We start from the raw sequence: 22,484 nt of genomic DNA, 5'->3' as shown, positions 1-22,484 counted from the left end.
AAAAAAAATGTTACAACATTTTATTTTAATGTTAATACTCCCTCAACTTCAATCTCATAAAATCTCTATTCCTGTACATTCTACCCCCACTTTATGTTTTTCCTTTGTTTTAGTTGTTGTTGTTGTGCTGGGGATTGAAGCCAGAGGTGCTCTAACACTAAGCTACATCAACAGCCTTTTCGCTTTTTCTATTTTGAGTGTGAACCAGTGGTAGAAGGTTTTCCTAACATGCCTGATGCCCTGGTCAAAAATCACTACCATGAAACAACAACAACAACAACAACAACAACAGCAACAACAAAAAACACAACCCTTGACACTCTATGTCCAGTGTTTTAAGACTGCCATTACTTTGGACAGGTGTTAGGAAAGAATCATGTAAACATGCTCCAAAAATTTTAGGTATTATTCTTGAATGCTATATTGAGTGATAAGTTCACATTGATCTTTATGTATAGATCCAAAACAAAAGTGGCCCTAATAATCAATACTTGTCCCATCCCAATGCTTCTTCCCTATTTTGTTTAATCTTACTTCTCATCTACTCTTCCACCAACCTTTTAAATTTTTGGTTATCAAGTAGATGTGAGCTGGTTTATTTGTTCTTCCTCAATTACTATCTTGTTTGAGCATTTTTTGGGGATCTCCTTTTATATATTTTAAATTTCTGTTAGACTAAAGTCCTTTCCTAACCTGAAGATTACAATCTCCCATTTTCTTCATATTTGAGGATTAGCCATTAATTGATTGTTGGTTTTATTATTATGAATAAATTGTGAGGCACATCTCCCTGTTGTAAAAATCTTTCTCTGGATGCTACTGGCCATTCTCGATTTTTTTTTTTCCTGTTCCTGCACTTTCAGCATCTTCAGTTGAACATAGTCCTAAGAAAATAGGAGAAACAAAACAGGAAAGAGAAAAAGAAAAACCACAGCACAAATTTACAAAACATGATTTGGAGATTCTTAGTCTATCATTTGAACAGAATTCATACCCAGAATTTTGGGTCTGAAAGGAGCTGGCTGAGCAAATTAATTGCCAAATATCTGAAATCAAAGTAAGTCAAAAGTCCAAAAATTGCATGAACATATTTTTTGTAGATGACACAGACAATACAAGAAAAATTTTGAAAACATTTCATGATATTTCTTCATACAGGATATTGTTGATCCTTGTTACATCTTCATTTCAGTGTGGCTGTGAATATATTATTTTAGATTTATAAAAAAAATATCTACTATTGTGAGGCAGGATTATTGTGAAGAGTAGGCACCAATTAATATGCTTTGTAATTATCCAGAATAGAAACCCTGCTGGATTGTGATCATAGTGCTGGCTATGGAAATATACAGATCTAGGGAGATTGAATATTTTAAAAATAGAACTGATAGTTTGCAGAAATGTTGGATATTCTGTGAAAGGAGTTAAAGATGGAACTACAATTTGTCCTGATCAGTTTTTTGGTAGAGACATTAGTGTTTTTACTTGAAATCTGTTAAACTTGATATGCTAATCATACTGCCAAGAGGTGATCACCTAAGGTGCAGGTGAAAGGACTTGGTTCAGTTATGTCCCACATGTGGCACCTCACAGCATTAGTAAGTACTTTGTAGCCATTTGTAATATGAGCCAGTATTTTGTTTTGGAAATTTCTGATAATGATTTTTGTGAACTATTATTGAAACTGCACAAAATTTTGGTATGTTAGGGTGGCTCTGATATACGCTGAAGAAGTTTTCCACATATCTTGATTCTGTCATTATCCATATATCAATGAAAATATTGTTTGTTTGAGACTAGGAGGACATTTTTTAGAGAAAATAGAAAAGGGGATATAAGAACATTGCTGCAAAATAAATGAATAGCAAAATCTCTGTAAGCTATGAAGTATTGTATTATAAAAATTCCATGAACTGGAAACATTTCACAGGCTCTGCAAATCAATGATTTTATACAAATAAGTAGAAAATCTGAACAAGAAAATGACTGGGAGAAAAATTTGCTTGAGAAGCTGTGTAACTGTTTAGAATGGGCCCATGTGATGCAGAAGCAAGCATGGTCAGGGAGAGGATGCTAGGAGGTCTGGATATGAGAATGGAAGCACCTTCCTTTTGGTCTCATCTTTTTGTAACTGACCTTCAAACTTCTCTCTATCTAACTGCAAATTAAGGACCCTCGCACCTTATTTCTTTTGGTCTAATTATATTATAAGAGAAAATTAGAGCATGTGTTTAGAGGTACCAGTTTTGTTATGTATAGTTACAATTTTAACCATCCTAAGTGTGGATCAAATGTTCTTCTCAATATTAACCTAAAATTCATTCTAAATTTGAAGTTTGGTTCCAGAAGTGGCATAATATCAAAAGGCTTTCACATATTTTTGCCTGTGCCCCTCTCCACCCCTAGATAGTTGGGTTGCATTTTCTGTAAAGCATTTTGTTATTTTCAAACACCCATCTCAAAGCTTTGGGGACTATGCCTGGCATTCCAATTATCTTGAGTTGATGCAAGAGAAACAGACGTAAACTAGAGTTCTGTGCAATTATAAGGATCATGTATAAAATGCACTGTGCAGTTTTCAGAGACTTTTGTTTGTCCTGTTTGTGGCTTCTCAGTACAAGAAATTTAAGAATAATCTTACAGTACATTGAGTCATAAATGTGTGTTGATGGGACAGCTTGAGAAAAATCAAGAAGCTGTGGGAATGTGCATAGGGCAGTTGGGGTTTTATTCAGTCTAATCGAAGAAGTTGCAGAGAGGCTGCTGAGAGATTGAAAAGCCTGGGTTCACATGAATACAATTCTGAGGACAGTTAGGAGTTTGGAATTGTGCACCATTCATAACCTGTATCTTAACCTCCATGATTCAGCCCAGGATGGGTTTCCTTTTTTGTGTCTACTTCAGATCAAGAAGCAAGTCAATGATAATGCTGAGACTAAGCTTACCTATAAAATATTTGATTGAATATGATTTCTTTCTTTTTAGACTTGGTTTCAAAATAAAATATCCAGACTACAACGCACAAAGAAACAAAGAATGTTTGTTGACAGGAGACATGAGTTTCCTGTCCAAGATCATCATCCTGTTTTAGGTCACCAGGATGCGCAGATGCAATATGACAAGAGTACCACTGAACAGCCCTCTTTCCCACAGCAGGCTCCACTGGAAGAAACTGGCTACTTTCCTATGAAGACATGTAGACTTCTCAGTGAAGACAATGTCTCATATATCTTGGTGTTCCCAGGCATGAGAAAGGAACCAAAGTGTGCTTTGCTGGGTCAAGAGGACAGAGGAATGAAACTTCTCCCAGCTTTGCTGCAGCAACCGATAGTAATCCTGCTTCATCTTTGCAGTATTTATAGCGGGCCACGTCCATGACAGAGAAAATTCAACAAAGAATGCCCTTGCCCTTGTTCAATGTTGACAGTGTGCAGGGAAAGATGAAGCAGCAGCAGGACCAGGAGCACTTTGGTCTGTGTGAAGGACAGCAGAAGAGTGACTGGGGATATTATAATCCACAGCTGCAACAGCCCCAGAATTACAAAGGGAAGCTGTGAGTTCAGGACCCACTTCTAATGTCTCAGAAGTATGAGAACTTAGGGCAGCAGTTTTCCTCCCTTCAACAAGAGCAAGATGAAGGTGGAGAAAAAAATGGAGAGGATTCAGGTTCTCAGATTCAGTACAAATCTCCTCCACAAATGGAGTTCAGTTTTCTTCCAGAGTCTTTTGTGTTAGATGAATAGCAAGTTGCTAGAGAGCAGCCAAGGTCCACAAGCCAGCAGGTTTGGGGTGAGGGGTATGAACTATTTGGCTTGCCTTTGCCCTGTGTTGATAGTGTGCAAGGAAAGATGCAGCAGCAGAAGGACATGGAGCTCATTGATCTGTGTGAAGGACAACAGCAGAGTGACTGGGGTTATTATAATCTGCAGCTGCAACAGCCACAGAATTACTAAGAGAAGGGGCTCTTTCAGAATCCTCTTTTAGTGGATCCACAGAAGCAAGGGGACTTAGGGAAGCAGGTGTCTTCCCTTTTACAAGAGCAGAATGCAGGTTGTCAAAGCAATGAAGAAGCCCTGAGCTTGGAATGACAGTTTACATCTCCTCCAAAAATGGAAGTCAATTCTCTGTCACTGCCTTTTATGTTATATGGACAGCAAGTTGCTACAGAGCAGCCCAGGTCCTCAGCCAAGCAGGAATGAGGGGTATGAAGATGTTGATGACTTGGCCAAAATTATAAGTGAAGTACTTGGCATTCAGTTTTAGAGAGCTATAGTCATAAATCATTCTATAATTATCCACTTAGTGTCAAGGTTAAGAGTCTTTATAATCTGCTTATAAAGATGCTCAGTTCAATAAGGTTTTATGACCAAAATAATTTTTTCAAAAAAATAAAAATGCCCTTCAATCCTTCATAGATCCCCCTCCATCCCAGCTAATGGAGAGAGAGAGAGAGAGAGAGAGAGAGAGAGAGAGAGAGAGAGAGAGAGAGAGAGAGATTTCTGAAAGATCAGTGTCTTCTGTTGGGTAGTAGAACCCACCAGTGGTAGGTCCCTGTCCCTGATTATGCATCATCCAGTACTCTGGAGAAAGTTTGGTTTATGCAGCCATTACCACAGCAACAGTCACAAAGACAGCATTGCTAAATTCAAACCAATGAGTACTTTAGGTAGACACTTCTTACATAACCCTGTCTAACAAATATCTCCCCCCTTGGATATAAGATCCTCTAAGGTGCCTTTCTATGGAGGAGTCTTTAGGTTTCTGCTCTCCTCCTTGGCCATGACAGCAGCTTCAGGATATCGTAGCCTGGCAGGACAGCCTGAATCCCCTGAAATTTGACGAAGTCATTGGCATCACAATGGATTTTCATATATGTGAACCCTCACAAACAAACAGAATCCAAGCTATTACATTTTGAAGGATGTCATCTCAGCCAGGATTGCTTGATAAGAATTCAACCCTTCAGAAGAGATTTCTGTAAGGATGTCTGCTTAGCAACTATCTGTTTAACTTTGGACTCACATCTCTCTTGTTTTTTATCACAGTTTCTAAGACTTATTGTTTGGAAATATGTGTTGTAGGTTTTTTTTTTTACTTTTGTCTTTAAAAATCTTCCCCAGTACTCAAATCTCTCACTGTGCTTACAGTGAATGTGCCAGGGGTGTACAGTAGCAGGAATGAGCCTGTTGCTGTGTCATTCCATTTACAACTCACAGTCTTGGCATAATCTTTATCTGACCATAATTTAGATCAACAACTCCATTCACCTAAAATGGCCTACCTGAATTTTGCAACTGAAAGCAGAACTTCTACTGAGGCCACATCTTTAGCTCCTGTGATCCTAAGGACCCCTGAAGGCTCCTGCTCTGGGATGAGAGCCCCTGTTGAGAATCCCTAGTGTTCTGACAGTCACTTTGAAATGTAGGTCAATGATATCTGAGAGTGGCCAGGGGAACCTTTGGATATTGTTGATCTGAGGCTTTCAGACAAAACTTCAAAGACGGTGATATCATGGAACCTCCCACTTTGGAACCATTTTCACAATTTTGAGCTTTATGATATAGAACAGCTTGAAAACTTTTAGAGAATTTCTTGACTTTCACAGGTCTTGCCAGCACCAGCTCTGTAAGCTATATCCCTCAGACCACTAGGGGGCACCATTCATGCAGTGTCATGGAGGAGTGGAGGTGCTCTTCCTGAATTTCAAGTTGACTCCTGGGATGTTTTGTGCAAAAGCAGGCCAAGGCTAGAAAACACTTTGTCAGCTCTTACATTGTGCTGTCATACTATTTAATCATAAAACAGTGTGTACAGGTTACAATCATTTAAGCAACACTAGGGATAGTGAAGAAATCTTGCACTTATGGTTATTGTATTTTGATGACCCTCTTAGAACCCTTGTGTTGAGTTCACATACTATGTTTGTCATGTGACTCATATGTATTTAAGTGTGAAATTATGAAATAATATTAAATTGCACAATAAAGCAAGTTTTGTATGAATTTATAAGGTGTGTAACATGCAAATCTTCAGTCTGCAAATATTTTCACTCTCAAAATGAGTCAGAGGACATGTGGGGAAATAGCAACTCTTCAACAGCAGAAATGTGGTATTCGCACAATCACTCTGTACAGTCACTTGGAATGTTGATTGTGCCTATTGTGCCTATTGTGTCACTTGGATTGGTGATTATGCCTATTGCAGGGTCATTCCATTTCCAATTCCCATTCTTGGCAGAATCTTTTTCTGACTGTTATTTAGATGGACACTTCCATCTACCTAAAAGGCACAATGCTACCTGAGTTTACCACACTGAAGGCAGGGCTTACACTGAAATGACAGCTCCAGCTACTGTGATCACAAGAACCCCTGAAGCACTCACACTGACCTGAGAACCCCTCCTTGGGAATCCAGAGTGTTCTGACAGTCACCAGGGCATGCAGGTCAAAAATATCTGAAGGGTGCCAAGTTGAATATTTGGATACTGTTGATCTGAGTTTTTGATACAGAACTTCAAAGTGGAAAGTATCTGGAAAACTCTCACTTTAAAAATATATTTTTTTTTAATAATTTGGGGCTTTAGGAATTAGAACACTTTAAAGTATTCCTGAGAGTTTCCTGTCTCTCCCACAGCTCCTGCCAACACAGCTCTGCAGGATACATCTTTCAGGCCACTGGGGGGCACCATTCACACAGTGCCAGTGGAAGAGAGGAGCAACTCCTGAATTACCAGTTGATTGTTGGGGTGTATGTGTAGAAGCAGGCCAAGGCTAGAGCTCTCTTTGGAAGCTCTTTTCATTTTGGTCTGACAATGTTTAATTTAAAAATAGTGTATACTGATTATGATCATTTAACCAACACCTGGAGTAGTGACTAAAACTTGCACTTGTGGTTCTTACACTTTTCCCACCCAGTTGGAACCATTGTGAAAAGTCTCATATGCTATGTTTGTCAGGTCTCCTATTTTTCTGATTGTGAAATTATGAAATACTAATTATATTGCACAGTAAAGTATGTTTTCCATGAATTTCCAAGGTTTGTAACATACAAATCTTAATTTTGTAAATATCTTTCTTCCTATAGTGAGACTGAGAGGTTGGGAAATAGCAACTCTCTAATATGAGAAATAAAAAAAAAATGTTTGCACAATCACTTTGGGGAGTCTGTTGTAACGTTTATTGAACTTGAAGATGCCTAGCAATTCTACTACTAGATTTTTCCAAGAAACCTTTTTATCTCTTCTTGCAGAACACTGAATCCCCCTATAAGAAGGCTCATGAAGTAATCAAGCTCTCTGTTTTGGTCAGCTGTCCAGCACTATAATTAATACCTGAGAGAAGGCTTATTTTTCTTTATTTTCTTTCTTTCTTTCTTTTTTTCTTTTTTTTTTTTTTTTTTGGTCTAGTGGTTGAATCCAGGGGTCCTCTCCACTGAGCTAGTTTATCTGAGGCATGTTTTCACTAATTTTCTCAGGTAGGCATTGAATTGTGACCCTCCTGCCTCGGCCTCCTGAGTTGCTGGGATTATAGGTGTTGTCCACCACTAAAGGTTTGGTATATGTTTTTGGAGGTTTCAGTTCCTGTTAAGTTGTCCCTGTTGCTTTGGGCCCAAGGGGAGACAGCACATCAAAGTAGATTAAAACTGTCAAACCCATGACCAAGAATTTTGGGGAAAAAGAAGGAGAGGCTCAGGCCGCACAATTTTCTTGAATGCCTATCTGCAATGACCTAAAGATCTCCCACTAGGCCCAATCTTTTAAATATCCCACCATGTCAAAGTGTCACCACAGTAGGGACTAAACCTTTGCACCATGTAGCTTTAAAGGACATTTATGACCTAAGCTACAAGCAGAGCATAGTTAAAAATAATATTCTAGTACTACATTATTATGAGGGTGTTCTATGTGACACTGTGTGGTGAAATATGTTTCCCAACCAGTTTTATAGTTTGATGTCTGTAAAAATGAAACAGCAGTTGAAATGGTAATGAGTATACTGGATTCACAAATATGCATTCACCCAGTAAAAGTACAAAGACATGGATTGGATTTATATACACTAAATTAGTGAAAGTTAAATTTGGACATGAAGGAAAGGATTTTTTCTCTAATATTATGAGAAATTCTTAACTGAATTTTTTTATACCTTCCCTCCCTATAGATTTAAAATTTGAAAAACAGTTTACATTGATTACAAGAATATAACCTAGTTACACTGTTTTGCATAGATTTTTCTTAAAGATCATAGTGTTCTTGGAGAAACCTAGGTAGGTCATGATACGTGTATCCTATTTATGTGTTGCTAGGTTAAGGTCCTTAATATTTCTCTTAAAATTTTTGCATTTATTTCAGAAATTACCTCCAACTCATGTTTTTGCTGGCATTATGGTCAGGGATTTGGGTCATGCTAACTTAGCCTTAGTATCAATCAGGTATGTTGCTTTCTTATTATTTTCTAAAATCTTGTTCAAAATTATATGTACACCACTATTAAATTTATGAATTTTCCAGTGAATGAGTCCTACCTTTATAGGAGGATTTTTACTACTGATTTCATATTTTTCAATGATTACACCTGGTTCTCCTTGAGTCATTTTTGGGAAATTGAATTTTTTCAAGAATATATTTGTGAAATATATCAAATCTACTGTCATAGAGTTGTTCCAAATATCCTGGTAATTTTCCTACCTAGAACATGGGTCATGGTGTGTTGTTTCCATGATTGATGTTTGTAACATGCATTTTCTTTTGCACAGGTTGGTTTCTCAGGCCAGCATCTGTGACAGGCTCTGGTATTCTGCTGGGAAAGGGTTCCTGAGGCAGGGGTGGTGCTAAGACTCAGGGGCAGTTTTCATCAGGGGATCTCTGTGTGTAAGGGTGGGGTTTTGTCAAAAGTATCTTGAACTAGAGGGAGGCAGCTCTGGACTAGGCCTTATGTGTCCTAGGTGGAAGAGGTTGGTGGCCAGTATGGCCCATGTTAGTGTCCAGGGTTCTTCAGGTCTCTGCAAAGTCATCCGCCCACAATACGGGTTACCTAACTGACCTCATGGTGTGATTCCTGCTATTACTTTTGACTAAGAACTGAGGAGATAATATAGGAAAACTCAGAAATCTTGTGTTGACCCAGTTCTGCCCCAGTCATGAGCCTCAGCTGTTTGATTGACCCTCCTGCTAAATAACGAAGAGCTTGCTGATCCCAGATGAGCTTCCTGCTTTCATTTTTTTGGGCTTACATTCTCTGCTCTCCTAATGGGAACTCACTTGAAGCCTCTTTGTGCTTACAAAATTTACTTTTAATGGTAGTGATTCACAAAATATTATAACTTACTGAATCACAACATAATAAATATCATAATTAAACCTCTAATTTGTTAGATGCAGGACAGGCTGATAAGTTGTCTGCAGGGCATGCCAAACAAAGTTAGCTGCAGGATGACCTGGCCACTCAAATCCTCTGTCTGTTTCTTTATCACATGTTTGCTTCAAACTCCAATACCCAAGCCCCTGCTGAAGGCTGAACTCACAGCCCATCACTCAAGGCCGAACACTTAACCCCCACCTTGTGCCAACAAGGCAGCTTGCAGACCCAGAGACCCCATTAGATTTGGGTTATAAAAACTCCCTCCTGCTGGGCCCCTCTCTCTCTTGCTCTTTCTGTCTCTCTTGCTCTCTCTCTCTCTCTCTCTCTCTCTCTCTCTCTCTCTCTCTCTCCTTCTCTCTCTTTTCTCCTCTGTTGCACTGCTACAATGAAAATCTCTTGGTCGCTAAGAGTGTTGTAGTCACTTTCCTTTCATAATTAATTGGTTATTTTTATATAAGTTTGTAAGAAAGCACAGTTGTAGGAAACTTTAGATTGGAGACATTAGCTTAGCAGAATGTTCTTACAATTCTTATGTCTTAAAGGCATATACTTGGGAAATAAAAAATTTTAGTAATTGTAGAAGTCAATCAAAGTATCACAATTGCATTTATGTTTTTTATATTAACTAAGTTTAATTTTTAAAGAAAAATTTGTGTAAGCACAAAGAGTCTTTTGGTGGATTCCCAGTAAGGGAACCAAAAACTGTAAGGACAAAAAATGGAGGCAGGAAGCCAACCTCAGATCAGAAAACTGTTTATTCAGCAAAGAGTCAATCAAACAGTGAAAGCTCATCTTCCAGGCAGAAACAATAAAATTGAGACAAGTCAAGGGTCTGAATTTTACAGGCCTCATTTATGGTGGGGCAGAAAGGTAATTTCTAGAATTTATTAGAATCAGCTGATCCATTAGGATGGGAAAGAAGATCAGGTAGGGAAGTTTCTAAGGTTTACTAAGCTTTGGGATCAGCATATCCATTAGGCTAGTGAGTTAAGGGCTATTCCGGTTCAAGTTCTTTTGTGTTTTCTCATTTTTTTCTCCCTTCCCTCAGGCTTAACAAAAGCTCCAATTACCATAAACAAGGCCAGAGGGGAGAGAGCTTTGGATAAGTGAAATGTCCTGAGGCCTATTTTCCATATCCTTCAATTTGAAATCTGGAATATAATGAGATACTTTAAAATAAAAGTTACTGTTTAACCAAGATTTTACAAACCTTAATTCCTTTAAGACTAGTATTTTTTGTGTGATATTAATGAAAGTTATTTTATTAAAATGCAAGTATACTATTGTTTTAGCATTTCTCCCTTCTCTCATTTTTAAAAGCCCCAATTAACATGGGTCTGAGAAAAGAGCTTATATATACATTTAAAAAAAGCCTTAGCACAAAGCCATACTTGTCTTTTTAAAAGAGGGAGGAGGTATAAACAGCATTATCTGTTTGTGCTAATTGTATATAAGCAATATAATTACGTGAAAACTGTTTGAAATTTGTTTTGTCCCAATTTTGTTTAATGTACCCAAACACTCACAGCCTTTTCTTTTACCAGTAGAAAAATTTCTTAGATCCTTGTTCATGAATCACACCTGACAGAAGCTGAACTCCCAGGAAGTCCTTTATCAGTGAAAACCTAAAGAACAATAAGATTTTAGACCATTTTATATTAACAAAATAATGAACATTGTTACATTTAAATATCTTTTAATTAAGATTGCTTGATATTTCTATATTTACTAGATGATATTTAGCACTTTAACTTTGTAAATTAATATGTATTTTTTTAATAAAGACATTTAAGATAAATGGTAAAATTAATACCATTTATCTTAAATTTATCTTATTCTTAAAAAATAAAAGCTAAGACATCTAGCAAAGGTAGATAATAAAATTAAACATCTCTTTCCAGTTAAAGAAAATTGTTAGATGGAATTTATAGTATATTTTAGAGATTTTACATTAATCAGCACTTTATTAATTATCTGATTACCTGGAAAACTTGTGAGCTAGCAATATTAAAGCCATTTTTATATTTATCTGTTTACCCAGGTTAAATGAAAATTATTTGTAAGTTACTTGAATTAATTAAAATAAATTTGGATACATTTTTATTTTAATTTTAAATTATGAGCACTCATTTATGTATATGCCAATTTTTAATCTCACATACATACAAACAGCATGAATACAAGATAGTGTGTTCATGCATACACAAAATAGACAAATAAACAAAAATAATTATAACTTTTGTAGATAGAGTTCTATAGATTGGAAGTAATGGTATATATTTTTATCATTGCTTTTGTTTGATTAAAAATTAAAATAAAGCAAATCAGACTTTTACATTATGACTTTAAAATAGAATAAAATTGTACAGATGGAAATGTCAGGTTTGAAATCTGGCAATAATGGGAACACTGAAATAAAAGATTTCAAGTGTGCCAGCTTTGTCCCCATGACTGCCAGACACACTCCCAGCATTGTCCTCTCTTGAAATTGGCCTTTAAATAAAGAGAGGGCAAAACCCCTCCATAGTTAGATAAAATAAAACTGATTAGAAAAATGCAATAATTTTAAAAGACCAGAAATGCAAAGAATGCAAAAGGCTGAAAAAATTTTTGTTTAAAATAAGAAAAAAAAAATTTTTACATTTAGAGACTTTCCATTTCTCTATCCTGAATCTGCTGAATTAGAGAGGGGCTTATTAAGAAACCAGTGTGGTTGTCAATTCTGCAGGATCAAGGCAGAAGTTCTGGTTGCTTTCTGTTGTTGTTGTTGATGATGATAATAATGGACCTTTAAATTTTTTTATTTGTATGTAGTGCTGAGAATCAAACCCAGGGCCTCACTCATGCAAAGCAAGTGCTCTACCACTGAGGTACAACCCTGATCATTTGGTTTGTTTTTACAACAAGGCAGCAGCCAGCAGTTTTGGGCCAAATCACCATTAAAATATTTTCTTTTGGAGTTTTATCTCCAGAATGTTTGAGAAGTTCTTTTCTAAAAAAAAATTGCCAGAATTTTATTGCTTTCCTCCACTTTCTCCTGTCCACTCTGAGAAGACAAAGACTGTTGCTGAGAAGGAGAGGGAATAGAGAAAATGCCAGAGGCTGAAGATCCTTAGTTTACATTTTGTAGCCTTTAAAATCAGAAACTGAGTTAGAAACCAAACATTGTATGCTATTACAAGGTGAGTGAAGACAGTTTCTATTTCACAAGATAAATGACCAGAGACAAACTCTCTCATGTGGATTTTGTCCAGTCACTTGGCCAGTGGTACCAAGTGCCTCCAAAGAATCTGTATCTACTGCTCTTTTCTTAAAAAAATAAGGACAAGTTTGAAATGCAAATTCTAAAAGCTGAAACAACTGTGTGTTCCTTGTCATAACCATTAAAGAGCTTTCTTTTCTTAGTTATAGTTTCAGAAAATACTGCATGTTTCACACCAGGCTGACTAAACAGTTTATTTCATCCCTCTCTATATTTCAAAAATGATGTGGCATCCCCTTTATGAGGAGTGACCCAGCTCACCTGAAATTTCTCATTCTGAATGACTCAAGGACAGATCCCTGTTCAGGCACCAAATTGTCACTCTGTCCTGAAAAATGAGGGATCACATAACCACATGGTGGTGTGAGCTGGCTGGGAAATTAAAAGTCTGAAATAATTTTTAGAAATAAAGACAAAATACAAGGGAAACAGTTTCCCAGTGGGTGCCTGTTGAGTGGATAAGATCTGATGAGTCTAATATCTAAGAAAGAGTAGGGCTCTGCATGGTATATTTAAGGGGAAGCCCATCAAAGGGATATACTGTCAGGAAAGGTTTTTCAAGGTAAACAAAGTGGGCAGCAACCGGCGATTTGGGACTTATATATTTATATGATACATTCTTCTTCTGGACACCTGGCACCTCAAGGAAATTGAACTGTGCCAATATTTCTTTCACTGCAGGGCAGCAGGCATCTGAATACAAAATAACCAAATTCATAAATCCCATGCCATGCGTGGAATCTGCACCATAAACAGTGGTAACCTGCAACTGGTCGTGTCTTTCAGCAACACTGTACTGAGAGAAACTTAAAAGGGCTTTGGAGTTTAAAGCAATGATTCATTGGTATCTCCCAAAAGCCATTAGAATCAGAAGAGGTACTGTAAACTGTGGCCAACAAATAGGTAGTTTGTGTAGAAACTAGGTAGTTTGTGTAGAAAATAGAAGTGAGGTGTGTAGAAAATAGAAGTGAGTTATATAGAAAATTTATTTGGTTACAGCTTAAGTGGTTCAAAACTTTCCGACATTAACTGAAACTCAATATTAGATTTCTATTGTTGTAACAAAATACCTGAGTTAAGCAACTTCAAAGGAGTTTCAGGTTTTCAGTCCATGATCTCTTGGCCTCATCACTTTGGGCCCGTGTTAAGGCTGAGCATCATTGTGAGGAATATGTGGTTGAACAAAAATTCTCACATCATGGTATCCAGGAAGCAAAAGCGATCAGAGAAAAAAGGTCAGGATTCCAACATCCCCTTCAAGGACATATACACAAAGACCTAACATGCTCCAATGAGATTCTGCCTCATAAAATTTCTATCACCTCCCAGTAATACCAGAGGCTGGCCACAGGCCTACAGCACATGGCCTTTAGGGTCATATGAAATCAATAGCACTCAGCTACTGAGATGGAACTTCATGTTGATTTGGTCTATTGAATCTATGAAGGAGTATAGGACAAATTAATGCTTCTCAAACATTTTATTTCAAAATCCCTAAAGCAGTTTCTCTACATCATGTATGCACTAGAGCAGTGCCTTACCATGATCATGGATGTGGTGTGGATCTTAAGTCTGACATCTTTATTTTTGAGCCTGAAAGGATGACCAGCCTCTTGAAACATTTCAATTAGGAAATGTTTTTTCTTTCCAGATTTCACGTAAAGCTTACTTCAGTTTAAAACAGGCTGATAAGATGCAATTATAATGAATGTATATCTGGAAATTTGGGAAACACTTTCAAAGACTCAATTGTATTATCAAATTTTAAAATATAACGGCAATTTGTAGATTCATCATTTTTGTCTAAATAGTACCATGGTAATGAATGAACTCCAGACATTACATTTCAGTTCACAAATTGTTATTTGTAAAAAAAAAAAAAATTCTCAAATATATGGTTGTAGGGCATGATGTAACATGTGGGGAATGTTGCATCAGAAAAAAACGAAAACCTAACTTGCTGGCTGTTACCTGATTCCCAGTCCTGGGGCCACATATGGCTAAGATAGCACCTGGTAATTAGCCAGAAGGCATTGCTGTGGTTTGTGATGAAGATTTGGACTACCTCTAGGATAAGCTCAGAACCCTTCTGCCCTCATGGACAGCTCGTGTCTCCCATTACTGCCTGTAGGAGGGGTGTAGACATGAATTCTCTCCACCCTGCTGACCTTTATCCTGATTGGGGCCTTTACATTATATTAGCTGTGTGTTTTCTCAATAAACAAGCTCCTACTTTGACTAGTCTCCCTGGCACATATGATTGTCCTCCATGAGGGAGAACTGGGTGCGGGCGGCCTCTCCTTTCTTGGCTTGACCTGGTTAGGGCATGCTTTCCCCATCTCTCCCGCAGGTCAGGAGGAAATGGGGGCCTAAAAACCCCAAAAGATGATAAATTTTCTCATTATTATACATAATGTTATCTACTGATATTTCACTGGCTGATTAAAGTCACAGAAATAAGCTTAAATTCAAAGCTGTAAAGTTTATAATTCTTGAAAGCCATAGCCTGACCAGGCTTACCCTATGAAAATAGGCAAGAAACATTTTGTCCTCATCAAAAAAATCACGGTCCATCTATTCAGTCAGCTTTATTAATTTTCATCAATGTTTTGTTGGCTTCCTGCCACTATAACAGATACCTGAGGAAATCAAATTATAAAGAAAAAGGTTTTGTTTGGCTCACAGTTTTGGAGATTTTACTCCATAATCACTTGGCGCCATTACTTTTTGCCCTGTAGAGAGGCAGCACTTCAAGGTGAGAGTATGTGTTGAACAAAATAAGTCACCTTTGAGAGTACACTCCCAATGACCCAAAGACTCTCCTTTAGGCCCTACTTCTGAAAATTTCATCTCCTCCCAAAAGCACCACACTGGGGACCAATCCTTGAACACCTCGGCCTTTGGGGGAATCTCAAGATTCAAACTGTAGCAGTCTCTTAAGTACAAAAAATAATGTTCTGCATTATTGTCTGGAAGAGTAGGAAACACTGTCCAAAATAGTTTGGACTCAAATTTTTATAACACTTTCAAATTTCTTGCAAATTCACACAAAAGTCTTCTTCTACTAGATATCAAAGAACAAAATTATCAGTAAAACACTCTAGCATTATATAGTAGGAATAGAAACTGGGCCACTAAAATAAAAATAATATATTATGGGACAAAGAAAAGGATAGGGGGTGGGGATGTGGTTCAAGCGGTAATGTGCTCTCCTGTCATCCGCGGATTGCTGGGTTCCATCCTCAATCACCACATAAAAATAAAATAAAGATATTGTGTCCACTGAAAACTAAAAATAAATAAATAAATAAACATTAAAATATTCTCTCTCTCTCTCTCTCTCTCTCTCTCTCTCTCTCTCTCTCTCTCTCTCAATATAAGAAAAGGATAGGATAGAGCACTGATATAATACCAAGATATTGTTGGGGATATATTTAACCAGATGTGTTTTCCTCTGATCTGGTTAATTTTTGCTCCATAAGTGAGGCAACCAATCTAGATTCTTGGTTTTTCCTTATTTTTCATGGTCTCCTTTGTAGGAGCACTATAGGCCATGAATGTTTTGGTATTTTTTCATATGGGTAGGATTCTGTTGGTCAAGGGGACACTATTTCTTTATCCAAAAATATCTTCTTTTAGGTCAATCCTATTTGGTTTGGTTTGATAGTTTGATATTTTCTTTCTGGTACTATCACCATACACAGACACATTTAACACACTCAACAACAGTGTTTAGCTGTAGATGACCTTAGTCAACCCCAAATATTTTATCTTATTTTCTCTGTCATCTTAAATATCTTGAACTTTTTAGTTGCACAAAAAGCACACACTGTTTTCCTTCTAGCAGTATAGACAAGTGAAATTATTTCTTGTTAGAAGTTTTAATACAAACATTGCTTTAAAACAATGCTGTTTATGCTTGCTTCGGCAGCATATCTACTAAAACAAAGATGTGACTTTCATGTCAACTTGGCACCCATACATATCTTCTGAAGCGATACTTCAAATAAATTCAAGTTCTTTAAATAAAGACAGTAGCAAAGTCATATTTTGGCAAAAACTTGTATAATTATTCTGTGTCAAACCCAAAAGCTTTTGCCCAGAAGAGAGCAAACTATGTATAAATAATGGTTCAACCAGAGAAACAAAATCAGTAGTGTGTGTGGGTGTGTGTGTGTGTGTGTGTGTGTGTGTGTGTGTTTGTGTATGTGTGTGTGTTTGTTTATTTACTTGGGCTTGATCCCATGCTTTTATACATGCTATGCTGATACTTCCCAAGGTGCAAAATCCCTAGCTCTATATTTTCATGTGTGATGTAGTCATATTTGTCTTGTCTTTCTTTTGTTGCCTGCGTTTTTAGTGTCAATCTTAGAGACTATGACCAAACCATGAAGCTATCATTTCTTATAGTATTTTTACAGCATTAGCACTTAGTTTATATTTATTCTCTACTTCAGGTTAATTTTTATATATGGTGTGAGATAAGGATCTAACTTCATTCTTTCAATGTGAACAATAAGTTTTCCTATACTATGTGTTGAAGATACTGTACTTTCCCCATTGTATACTTGACACCCTTGATGAAGACCATTTACCCATATACAAAGGGGTTTATTTCTTTCTGATTGCTCTGTTTCATTGGTCTGTGTGTTGGTATTCATGCCAGGACCACACTTTTAATTACTGTAGAATTGTAAGCATTGGAGTTAGAAATTGTGAGATCTCTTAGTTCTTCCAATTCAAGATGGTTTTGGCAATTCATAATATCTTGAAATTACATATAATTTTTTTCCTATTTATACAAAAATAAAACTGAGATTTTAATAAGGATTGCACTGTCTCTGTTCAGCACTATGAGTTATATGGAAATATTATCAATATAAAGTCTTTCAGTCTTTGAACACAAGATACCTTATACTTATTTGTGTCTCATTCAATTGCTTTCAAAAATGTTCTGAAATTTTGTATATTTGAATCTATTTGTCTTCTTGGTAATTTGTTAACTATTTTATTCTTTTTGATGCTTTTGTAATGAGACTTATTTCTTTATTTATATTTTTACTGTTTATTGGTAATATGTAGAAACATAATTGATTTTTATTGTATAATTGTGATGAATTTTTAAATTAGTCCTGAAAGTTTTGTGTGGAATATTTAGTTTTTGTTATTAACCTGTGCAATCATGTCATCATCATGAACATAGAATTTTACTACTTCTATTCTAATTTGGATGTTTTCTTTCTCTTGCCTACTTACTCATAGAACTTTTAGTACACATTGTATAGAAAGAGCAAAACTGGGCATCTCTGCCTCCTTTGTGATCTGAAAGGAGAGGCTTCCAGTCTTTAACTGTTGAGTTTGGCTTAAGTTGTAGACTTTTCTTACATGGTTTGTATTATGCTAAGACTATTCCCTTCTATTCCTTGTTTGTTAATTGTTTTTATCGTGAACTAGTGTTGAATTTTGTCAAGTACTTTTCCCTCTGGAATCAGCTGAAATAATCTTCTGGTTTCTGTTGTTCCTACCATGAATGTAGTACACTGCATCAAGGAAACTACACAAAAACTCACTCTAACCATAACACAAGCTTGTAACCCTATCTGTTAAAATAACACAAACCCTGAACCAAACCCTAAAATGTTTAGAAAACCATTGATTCTTGGAGTCCAAAACTTGTGGAGACTAGTGGGCCATCAAACAGAGAAATTCCTGTGCCTTATCAAAGAAATCTGACCAAAAAATTGGGGAAGGAATTTCAGTAACTTGGTATTTCCATGTTTTCTTAGAGTGCTCTTGGATAAATTTATTTATTTTTGCTTCATATTTGGAGGTCTTCTACAAGAAACAAACAAGAACAATACACATGGAAAACTGAATGAGTGTGTGAAGTTTCAAGTAGCTAGCACAAACTCTCTTTGATTTCCAGCTGAATTTCCATTTATCCATAAAGTCTAAATGCAGTGATACCTGAAAATACAAACTGGTCCTGACATTGAACAGTTACACCTAGAAGGCCCATTTGGGTGAGCATAGTGAGACTAGGTATAAGATGAATCCTGCCCAGTATCAAAGAAATTGGCCCCAAACTAACTCTAATCCTAACACTAGCTCTAACCCTAATCCTAACCCTAACACTAACCCTATTCCTAACCCTAAACTTTTTAAAGAACCATTAATCCCAGGAGACTGAAAAGTGTGGAACAGTGGGGAGCCAGAAAACAGATGAAGGCTGTGCAGTATCAAAGACCTCTGACTAAATAATTTCATTTGGTATTTCAATAAATTTGTATTTTCCTAATTTTTCATAGAGTGCTCTTGGATTAAGGTGTTTTTGAATGCTTCAGCTTAGGGCTACTTTAAGAAAAAGAAAGAAGACACTGCATTCTGAGACTTGATTTAGTGTTTGAAGTTTCAAGCAGAAAAAAAAAAGTCAAAATGCTGTGATACTGGAAAATTCAAACTGTTCCTGACAGGAAAGCATTGCACCTAGAAGACCCAAACTTGGCAAGCATAGTTAGGCTAGGTAAAAGATAAAACTTGCACAGTATCAAAAAAATTAGCTTAAAACTAACTGTAACCCTCACATTAGCGCAAACCCTAGCACTAACCCTAAACCTAAACCTAACAATATCCCTAACTGATTAGAGAGCAATTGATCCTGGTGTCCCAGAAGTGTGGAGCATAGTGGGGCCAGCAAACAGATGAATCCTGTGCTGTATGAAAGACAACTTTCTAAATTTGGTTAGGTATTTAAGTAAATGGGCATTTTTCTTTTTTTTTTCATACATTGCTCTTAGATTAGGTTGTTTTTGTATGCTTCAACTTAGGGTTACTTCAACAAGAAAGAAACAAGACAATGTATTCTGAGACCACATTGAGTGTATGAAGTTTCAAGTAGCAAGAACAAACCCTGTTTGATTTCCAGCTCCATTTCCATTCACCCATATAGGTCAAAATGCAGTAAAACCTGAAAATGCAAACTGTTCCTGACAGCAAAAACTGGCATTTAGAAGGCCCAAAATTGGCGAGCATAGTTAAGCTATATAAAGGGTAAATTCTGCCCTATATCAAGGAAACCAGACAAACACTAATGCTAACCATAACACAATATGTTACCCTAGCACTAAAACTAACACAAAACCTGAGAGTAACCCTAAACTATTTAGAGAACCATTAGTTCTAGGAATCCCAAAGTTGAGTAGCCAAGTGGGATAGCAAAAAGATGAATTCATGCACATTTTCAAAGAAATACAACCAAAGAATTAGGGGAGGAATTTCAGTAAATGGGATGGGTTTCCCTCTTATAGAATGCTCTTAGATAAACTAGTTTGCGTATGCCTCAGCTTTGGGCCTCTTCTACAAGAAACAAACCAGACAATGCTCATGGAGAACTGATTAAGTGTGTGAAGTTTAAAGCAGCTAGCACAAACACTGTTTGATTTCAGGCTGGATTCTCATTTACACATATATTTTCTTATACAGTGAAACCTGAAAATACAAACTGTTCCTGATATCGAACACTTGCACCTAGAAGACCCATACATGGTAAGCATTATTAGAAGAGGTAAAAGATGAATCCAGGCAAGTATCAAAATAATTGGCTGCAAAATAACTCTAACCCCAACACTAGTTCTTACTCTAGCCCTATCAATAAGCCTAACCCTAAAACTATCCCTAAACTGTTTCGAGAACTGATGATTCTAGGAGTCTCAAAATTGTGGAGAAAAGTGGGGCCAGCAAACAGATGAATCCTTGCAGTATCAAAGACATATGACTAAATAATTTGGTTAGATATTTCAGTAAATCTGTATTTTCCTCTTTTATCTTAGAGTGCTCATGGATTAAGTTGCTTTTGCATGCTTCAGCTTAGGGCTACTACAATAAGAAAGAAACAAGACAATGCATTCTGAGATTTCATTGAGTATGTAAAGTGTCAAGCAGCAAGCAAAAACCCTGTTTGAATTTCAGCTCTATTGCCATTCACATATATATGTCACAATGCAGTGAAACCTTAAAATACAAACTGTTCCTAACAGCAAACACTTGCACTAGAAGGCCCAAACTTTTAAAGAATAGTTAGGCTAGGTATAAGGTGAATCCTGCCCAGTATCAAAGAAACTAATCTAAAACTAACTCTAATCAAAACACAAGCAGTTTCCTTAGCCCTAAATCTAACAGAAACCCTGACACTTACCCTAACCTGTTTACAGACCCATTGATCCTTGGAGTCTCAAACTTTGGGAGCCTAGTTACCTAGCAACCATATGAATTCCTGAACATTATCAAAGAAATCTGACCAAATAACTAGGGGAGGAATTTCATTAACTAGGTATTTCCATGTATCCTTGTAGAGTGCTCTTTTATAAACTTGTTTTTTGTGCTTCAGCTTTGGACTTATTCTACAGGAATCAAACCAGACAATGTTCATGGATAACTGATTGAGAATGTGAAGTTTCAAGCAGCTAGCACAAATGCTGTTGATTTCAGGCTGGATTACCATTCAGGCATATAAATCCAAATGTAGTGAAACCTGAAATTACAAACTGTTTCTGACAGCGAACGGTTGCACATAGAAGACCCAAAATTGTTGAGCATATGTAGGCTAGGTAAAATATGAAACCTGTCCAGTATTAAATAAATTAGCATAAAATTAACTCTAACCCTATCACTAGCTCTTACCCAAGTCCTAACTCTAATACTAACCCTAACACTATCCCTAAAGTGTTTATAGAACCAAAAATCCAAGGAATCCCAAAAGTGTGTCAAATTGTGGGGCCAGCAAACAGAAGAATCCTATGTAGTATCAGACATCTGACTAAATAATTTGGTTATGTATTTCAGTAAATGGGTATTTTCCTGTTTTATTTTTTCATAGAGTGCTTTTGGATTAAGTTGTTTTTGCATGCTTTAGCTTAGGGCTATGTTAACAAAAAATAAAGAAGACATTGCATTCTGAGAACTGATTGAGTGTGTGAAGTTTCAAGCAGCAAGCACAAAATATTTTCTATTTCCAGATCAATTTCCTTTTACCCATATTATTCAAAATGCAGTGAAACCTTAAAATACCAACTGTTCCTGAAAGTGAACACTTGCACGTGGATATCCCTAACTTGGAGAGCACAGTTAGCATAGGTAAAGATGAATCCAGCCCAGTATCAAAGAAACTAAACAAAAACTAACTCTAACCATAACACAAGCTCCTCACCATAGCCCTAAAACTAACACAAACCCTGAAACTAAATCTAACCTGTTTAGAGAACCATTGATCCTTGGAGTTCCAAACTTGGGGAGACTAGTTGGCTAGCAAACACATGAATTCCTGCACCATATCAAATTAATCTGATCAAACAATTGGTGGAAAATTTCAGTAACTCCTTATTTCCCTGTTTTCACTTACAGTGCTCTTGGATAAAATTGTTTTGGTGTTCCTCAGCTTTGGGACTCTTCCACAAGAAACAAACCAGACAATGCACATGGAGAACTGATTGAGGGTATTAAGTTTTGAGCAGCTAGCACAAACCCTGTTAGATTTTCAGCTGGATTTCCATTCACCCATATAGGTCAAAAAGCAGTCATACCTGAAAATATAAACTGTTCCTGACAGCAAACAGTTGTATGTAAAAGGTCCAAACATGGCAAGCATAGTTAGGCTAGGTAAAAGTTGAATCATAATCATTGTCAAAGAAATTAGCCCAAAACCAACTATAACCCTAACAGTAGCTCAAACAATAACCATAACCATAACTCTGACACTAAAACTATTCTTAAACTGTTTAGAGAATCATTGATCCTAAAAGTTTCAATAGTGTGGAGCATACTGGGGACAGCAAATAGATGAATCCTGTGTGGTATCAAAGACATCT

Source organism: Callospermophilus lateralis, chromosome 12, assembly GCF_048772815.1.
Source record: "Callospermophilus lateralis isolate mCalLat2 chromosome 12, mCalLat2.hap1, whole genome shotgun sequence".
Classification (NCBI taxonomy): Eukaryota; Metazoa; Chordata; class Mammalia; order Rodentia; family Sciuridae; genus Callospermophilus; species Callospermophilus lateralis.
Note: the sequence above shows the minus strand (reverse complement) of the source record.